We start from the raw sequence: 7,391 nt of genomic DNA on the forward strand, positions 1-7,391 counted from the left end.
TGTGTATGTTTTCCATTGCCGTGTCTTGCGGGTTTATTGCCCTTGATGGTCCAAGGGTTGTAGAACAGTGTGGATCTTCCTCTTCAATGGTCAAACTTAAAAAGGAAAATACCACGTAGTCTCCTCCCCAACACCATCTGTGACCCTAGCCTCACTGATGACAGAGCTCGAACTTCAACAGAGGTGAAAAGCTGGCAGAGAAGATTGGATCAGGGACACACCTGGAAAACCAGGGAAGAAAGTACACCAGTGGTGGAGCTGGTATACTGAGTTTTCCTCCCATCGGGATATATACTCATCCCAAGGCATTTTACTGCCTGAGATGAAGGACAAGACATTGCACATCCCATTCAGCTTACAGGAAGCAACTGAACTGGCAACCGACTCTTCCTTCAGCACTAGTGGCATGGCAGCATCCTCCACTGCACCCAAGGACTCCAGGCTACTACAATCTGGCACCTCTGTTGACGCACCCACACCGCCTGGATCCTACCAACACTGTGCCTCATCTTCATTCAGGTAAGCAGCAGCTACACTGGTGTTGGGAAGGCAGCTCTGCCCCACCACAGGGGCCATTACCGATGCCCATAATGCTCCTAGATCCTGAGGAAAGTTAGAGATGACACTTACAAAGACCACAGTGAGCGCTTGCAAAGGATGCTTACAAAAGCCCACTGGTTTTTCAGGCAAACAAATGAGTTTTCACCCATGCTCCAAGGAGCTCAAGAACATAATGTTCTCCCTCTCCCCATTTTATTTCCACAGCAACCCTGTGAAGATAGCAATTTGATTGAGGATTAGAACCTGGGTCTCCCAAATCCAAGTCCACTACAGTATACACGCCTGATTTTTCACAACTGATTCGGCAAGAACTAATTTAACAGAGAAATAAAACAGCAGATTTAGTTTTCAGAGTCATCTAGGTTTTTTTTTTAATGCCCTCATTCTTAATTTCAGTATTCTTAATTAAATATTACCCTAATTATACTCTGCAGAATTATTTTATGCCCTCCTTGGCTTTTCCAGTCTTCAAATATTTGTCCACTAATATCATTATCCCCCGGCAAGCATCACGGATTCACTCATTCAGCCTTCTCTCTTAACGTTATTCTCACCAGGGCTCCTAATTATGTTTGCTTCCATGCCATGGACATCCTCCAGGTTGCTGTTATCTCTCAGGTATCTGGGGATGCCACCAAGGGTTGCCAGCTGCAGTTTCCGTCTTTACCTTTCACAGTGCTGTGGAATCAAGACAGAGGGAACTGTGGCTTCTTCCAGATGCTCTCCCACTCCTTTTGCTCCCCACCTGTTGTATTGAATAGTGCTGCAGATGCATTATGCAGCAGGCCAGGGAGAGGAGCAGGTGAGAAGGCCTGGGGCAGGGGCAATGGGCAGGAGAAGCCATGGCTGCCTCAGCTCCCATTTTTTAGCAGAAGCTTAAGATTTAAAGGATATATATATATATATATATGCTTTCGTAGATTTTCACGGGTACAGGAATGCAGGTTTTGGTGTCCTCGGGTGTCTTCCCGTGTAAAAGACACCCCAACTTTTACACGGGAAGACACCCGAGGACACCAAAACCTGCATATATATATATATATATATATATGTTATATATAAAGGCAAATCAATCAATCAATCCTAGCTGCTACTACAAACCTACAAGCACCCTCAAACCAGGGCATGGATGGAATCTTTACCCATGACGTGTACTGGAACTGGATCATGCTGTTGACCATCCTCCAGGTTTTGCACAGTTCAGTATCCCCTTATATCCACAATAAGTCAATGTGTTCTGCAAGAGAGCCTCTCCTTGGAGTTCTTGAAATATCAGTAGCCTGCTCCACAGCAACTCAGTGCAGGGCTTTCACTGTGATGGCCCCTGTTTTGTGGATCAGCATCCCTGTTGAGATATGACAGGGACTTGCTATCTGTACTTTCCAGAAACAACTAAATATATATATTTATATCAACAAACTTTCCCAGTAGGATGAAAAGGCCTCTGCCTTTGATGTTTATCTTGTGTTGTTTTTAGTTTAGTTGCTATTTTCTATTGTTTTAAGCCTATTTTAAATTGTTTTTATTGTATGATTGCAAATTGCCTTGAAATCTATATGAAAGGTGAACCATAAACTAACATAATGCAACAACAACAACAACACTGCAGCAGCACATAGCATAAGCCCCAAATATCCACATTATAGAATTAAAGAGTTGGAGGGGTCCCTGTGAGTCATCCATCCCAACCCCTGCCCAATCCACAACTACAGATAGCTGCCCAAATTCTGCCTGAAGTTCTCCAGTGAGAAGGTATCCACCACCCCACTATCAAAGAATCACAGAATGGAAGAGTTAGAAGGGACCACCTAGATCATCTTGTTCAGCCCCCTGCAATGCAGGCATCTTTCCGCCCAATCATATAATTGGCTTCATTGTCAAACTGCTCTTACTATCAATATATTTCTCCTACAGCTGAACAAAAATCAATGTATGCCCATTGAATCTGATCCTGCCCTCTGATCTTTGCCCTAGTACTTCCAAACATTTTGGTCTACAACTCCCATCAACCCTAGCCAACACAGCTTCCAAAAACATCTAGAGAACACAAGGTTTGGGAAGGCTGTTCCAGGTACACAAAATGTCCCATGAACAGCCATGGAACTGATGGGTGTCCAAAAGCATCTGGAAGGCACAAGCTGGTAAAGGCTGGTCTACAGATAGAGGTCATAGAGTTAGGTCAATAGTTTTTAAAATATGCCTTACTCCCTTTACCGAAAGTTGCTAGGTGGCTTATGACAATAATATATGCAATTAGAAAATCAATTAAAACAAGATACAGTCATAAAGCACAAAGAAGAAGAAAAGGTGTGTGGTTTAAAATAAAAAATAAATATTTAAAACAATTCCAAACATAAAAAACGTAAAAACAATACTAACATTTAACAACAATACTATACATAAAAAGCAGTTAAAATTGATTCCAATACAGATGTAGACTGGGATAATGGTTGAAGTCTAGGGATTCTTCCATGCATAAACTGATAGTTGGATTGTTTCCTTAAAAATGTAGAGTTTATGAAGGGGCAAACAGGCATACCCCTACATTTACCAATAGCTGTGTTTAATGAGATGTCTCCCACCTCTTCCAGTCTGCCATCAATAATTATTCTGATTTGTAATGAATAGACATTTTTCAAGCATGGCAGTTTTCATGACATTGCAGTTTCAGAACAGCCCCATCCCAGTTTGATGAGCTCTTCTCCCAAGACACACAATCACAGCAATGATAGTGTCACAAGTGCCCTCACCTGGCGCAAGGATACTTTGTTTTCGGGGGCACCCTTGTAATGAGAAACAAAACCATAGATTCCCCAGACAGATCCCTTTTACTGTCACCAAATGAGCACCTGCCTTTTTAAAACCTCTTATATGTTATACAATAGTTTCTATCAACAAACCAAGCTTTCACAAGAAGTGTGCACCTGTTGCCCAAACTTTCTCATTTAGGCTGAGCCTCTATACCAATCTACTTGGGAGTAAATGCCATTTTTTTAAAAAAAAATTTATTAGGAATTTAAACAAAACGTATTATCTTAAAACATATCATCCTTAATCCCCCCCATTTTTCTCCCCCTCCCTCCCACAAAACAACCCCCCCTTCCCACCCACCCCAACTTCCCTCAGTTCCAATCTCTGGTTTCTCTATAAATGCTGTTCTCTGCATGTTACAAAATTGTATAAATTCTTGATTTGTCGAACTATGGTAGTTATTATCAATAAAACGTTTGTGAGTGTTTATTCAAAACCTGCCAAGGAGTCCAATTCACTTTGTTGCGTCTTTAAATACTTTGAACAAGGTTCCCATTCATCTTTAAAATCACAGTTATCCTTGTCCCGTAGCTTATGTGTCAGGTTTGCCAATTCTGCGTAGTCCATCAGTTTCTCTTGCCATAATTCTTTAGTCGGGATTTCCTCAGTCTTCCATCTTTGTGCTATTAAAACTCTTGCAGCCGTTGTCGCATACATGAAGATGTTTTTCAACTTATTTGGCAGGTCTTTTCCCACAATCCCTAACAGAAATGCTTCAGGTTTTTAAACAAATGTTAGATGGAACTTTTACTTCAATTCATTGTATATCACTAGTAGAGACTGAATCAGGGAAAGACATGTTTTATTGTGCGTCATGAGGGAGGAATTCATTGTATATCATTTCCCAATTTTTCTTATTTCATTACAGTCCCACCACATATAGTAAAATGCCCCCTCCTTTTCTTTACACTTCCAACACATATTTGAGCTTGTTTTATACATTTTTCCTAACTGCACTGGTTTCATATACCATCTATACATCATCTTCATATAATTTTCTTTCAACAAAGAATAATCTGTAAATTTTAATTCGGTTTTCCATAACGTTTCCCAACCATCCATCATAATATTATGACCTATATCTTGTGCCCATTTGATCATGACTGATTTTACCTCTTCATCTTTCGTCTCCCATTCTAGCAGTATACTGTATGTGGCCTTCAGTAGTTTCACAGGAGTAAATGCCATTGAACCCAATGGGGCTTCCCCCTGAGTAGACATGCAGGACTGCACTCTTAGAACCGATTGTTAATTTTTAGAGTGGTTTGTTGATATCCACTGTGTATTATGTTCTTTATTGGGTTATATCCAATGCCACACAAGGAGACTTCTGCTCATGCAGAAGACTTCCCCTTCCTCTCCCCCTCCCACAGAATCCCACAAATTAACTCTCGAGGACCCCACAACCCTCTGTAGCAGATTTGGAGGTGCAGGGCTGTAGGGAGAGGAGAAATCCATTCCACAGGCAGACAGAGGTTGCTGAAGAAACCACATTGTTGTTACCTTGCTCCTAGGTGAGAGAGATGGGAGCAGCAAGGCTCAGGTTGGGTGGTGAAGGTTAACCTGGCTTCCAAATGAGAGGTGAAATGCTAGGGAGCTGCATTTGGGGACGAGAACATGAACACAGCTCATGAATGCACATTTATTATTATTTATTGAATTTATACCCCACTTTTCTCCCAAGCTGGGATTCAAGGCAGCTAACGCCATTTAAAATTAACATTATATAATGCAAAGTAATAAAAAAATAAACTAGTCATAAGAGATCCTTTAGCTGTGATTCCTGCATCCCAGGGAGCTGAACTAGATGACCCTTGGGGTCCCTTCCAAATCTTCTGGTTCTATGATTCTATGACAAACAATAGTTGAAATACATCAGAACACATTTAGAATAAGAAATTACAGTTTGTCCTGACAGCAGCCAAGTGGTAAGCATTGTCTGCACCTTTGTTTTCAAAGGCCTGCCTGAGCAATAAGCAGTTCACCTGTAAGCTACCTTAAGTCCCTGTCAGGGAAAAAGGCAAGATATGGTAAATGAATGACTGCTTCGGCTGCCTATTCCTAGGGTTGGTTGTAAGCTGATCTGCAGAAGGACACTGAAACTAAGGGGTGGCACCATATAATTAATGGAAAAGATTTGCTTCACAGAATCATAGAATTGTATAGATGGAAGGGACCATAAGGGTCATTTTGTCCAACCCCCTGCAATGCAGGAATCTTTTGCCCAATGTAGGGCTCAAACTCATGACCCCAGGATTAGGAGTCTTGTGCTCTACCAACTGAACTAGGCATGTGTTATTGGTTATATCCTGGGCACAGAAGCCCTGGGAGGCAAACACCAAAACACTTAAAGAAATACAGTTTAAAATGAAGTGGTTGAATGATTAGCACGTGTAGCATCAGAGAGGGAGCAGGGGGCCAAGCACCCCGATGAGGAGTGTGGCCAGGGGACATGTTTGAGGGCCATGTTGTTGTTGTTTAGTCGTTTAGTCATGTCCGACTCTTCGTGACCCCATGGACCAGAGCATGCCAGGCACGCCTGTCTTCCACTGCCTCCCGCAGTTTGGTCAAGCTCATGCTGGTAGCTTCGAGAACACTATCCAGCCATAGGTAAAGGTAAAGGGACCCCTGACCATTAGGTCCAGTCGTGACCGATTCTGGGGTTGCAGCGCTCATCTCGCTTTATTGGCTGAGGGAACCGGCGTACAGCTTCTGGGTCATGTGGCCAGCATGACTAAGCCGCTTCTGGCGAACCAGAGCAGCACACGGAAACACCGTTTACCTTCCCGCCGGAGCGGTAACTATTTATCTACTTGCACTTTGACGTGCTTTCGAACTGCTAGGTTGGCAGGAGCAGGGACTGAGCAACGGGAGCTCACCCCGTCATGGGGATTCGAACCGCCAACCTTCTGATTGGCAAGTCCTAGGCTCTGTGGTTTAACCCACAGCGCCACCCACATCCACTATCCAGACATATAGCTATACAAATCAAAGACTAAAATGTGCTGGAAATGTAAAGAAAAAGAGGGTACTTTTTATCATATGTGGTGGTCATATAAGATGATAAAAGACTTCTGGGAAATGATATATAATGAACTGAAAGAAATGTTGAAAATAACTTTTCCTAAGAAATCAGAAGCTTTTCTTTCAGGCATTATAGAACCAGAGATCTTAAAGGACCAGACGAAACTATTTATGTTTCCACAGCTGCGCGGACTCTGTTAGCCCAGAAATGGAAAGAAGAGTGGCAGACAAAATTGATGAACTATGCAGAGATGGTAAAGCTTACAGGAAGAATTAGAAATCAAGAAGAGGAGGTCTTTAATAAAGAATGGGGAATGTTTATAATTTATTTGAAAAGCCGTTGTAAACAATTACCGGTACATACAGAAAACTTGCAGTAAAATTTCGAACTATTAATTGACAAAGGATTTATAAAAATAGAGTTATGAAAGAGATGTGGAGGGAGAAATCATTACATTAAGATTCACAATGGAGGTGGAAGTCAAAAGGGATTATATGTTTATGTATTTAATTCATTTGTTAAAGAGGCCTGGGGGCTACCCTTTGCTCCTCTGTTGTATTTGTAAGCAAATTCTCTCACACCTGACAACATAAACTATAGGAGTACAACATACCTTAACACCAGCTGATCAGTAAGTAGCATTGAATTGGCTTCCAGGGTTTAGTTGATTCTTATTACTAGAAGGATTGCTCCTTGTTGTGTTCACATCCCATCTTGAACCAACTGCATGTCTCCCCTTTGCACAGGGGCCTTTGGTGGTACAAACAGTAGAGAATCTGGTTCTAAGCTGAGTACGTCACAAATTAACATCCATATGAATTCTAGTCATATGGGATGTCACAAATTAACATCCATATGAATTCTAGTCAATTTATTCATGGACTTATCTCATAGGCAATACCTATCTCAGTGTCTTGGTTCTTTCAGCTATTCCCATTTGGGCAGAAATTTCCAGCTCTCTCTACATCTGCTGTCTTTGCTTGCAGAGACAGGT

The 7,391-nt window shown here is 41.8% G+C and overlaps 1 long non-coding RNA gene across 2 annotated transcripts; it reads right to left on the reverse strand.

Moving 5' to 3' along the window:
* Window positions 1-946: 946 nt before the first annotated feature.
* LOC310669762 lies at window positions 947-7,173 on the reverse strand. 2 transcript variants are annotated; one of them, XR_014507364.1, is made up of 4 exons: window positions 7,011-7,173; window positions 4,876-4,969; window positions 1,704-1,906; window positions 947-1,239 (listed from the first exon to the last, which is right to left on the reverse strand). It is a non-coding gene; the product is annotated as an uncharacterized lncRNA (long non-coding RNA). The 2 variants fall into 2 exon arrangements; XR_014507365.1 differs by having other exon boundaries at window positions 1,663-1,906.
* Between the last annotated feature and the right edge of the window lie 218 nt (window positions 7,174-7,391).

Source organism: Podarcis tiliguerta, assembly GCF_965153285.1.
Source record: "Podarcis tiliguerta genome assembly, chromosome: Z".
NCBI lineage: Eukaryota > Metazoa > Chordata > Lepidosauria > Squamata > Lacertidae > Podarcis > Podarcis tiliguerta.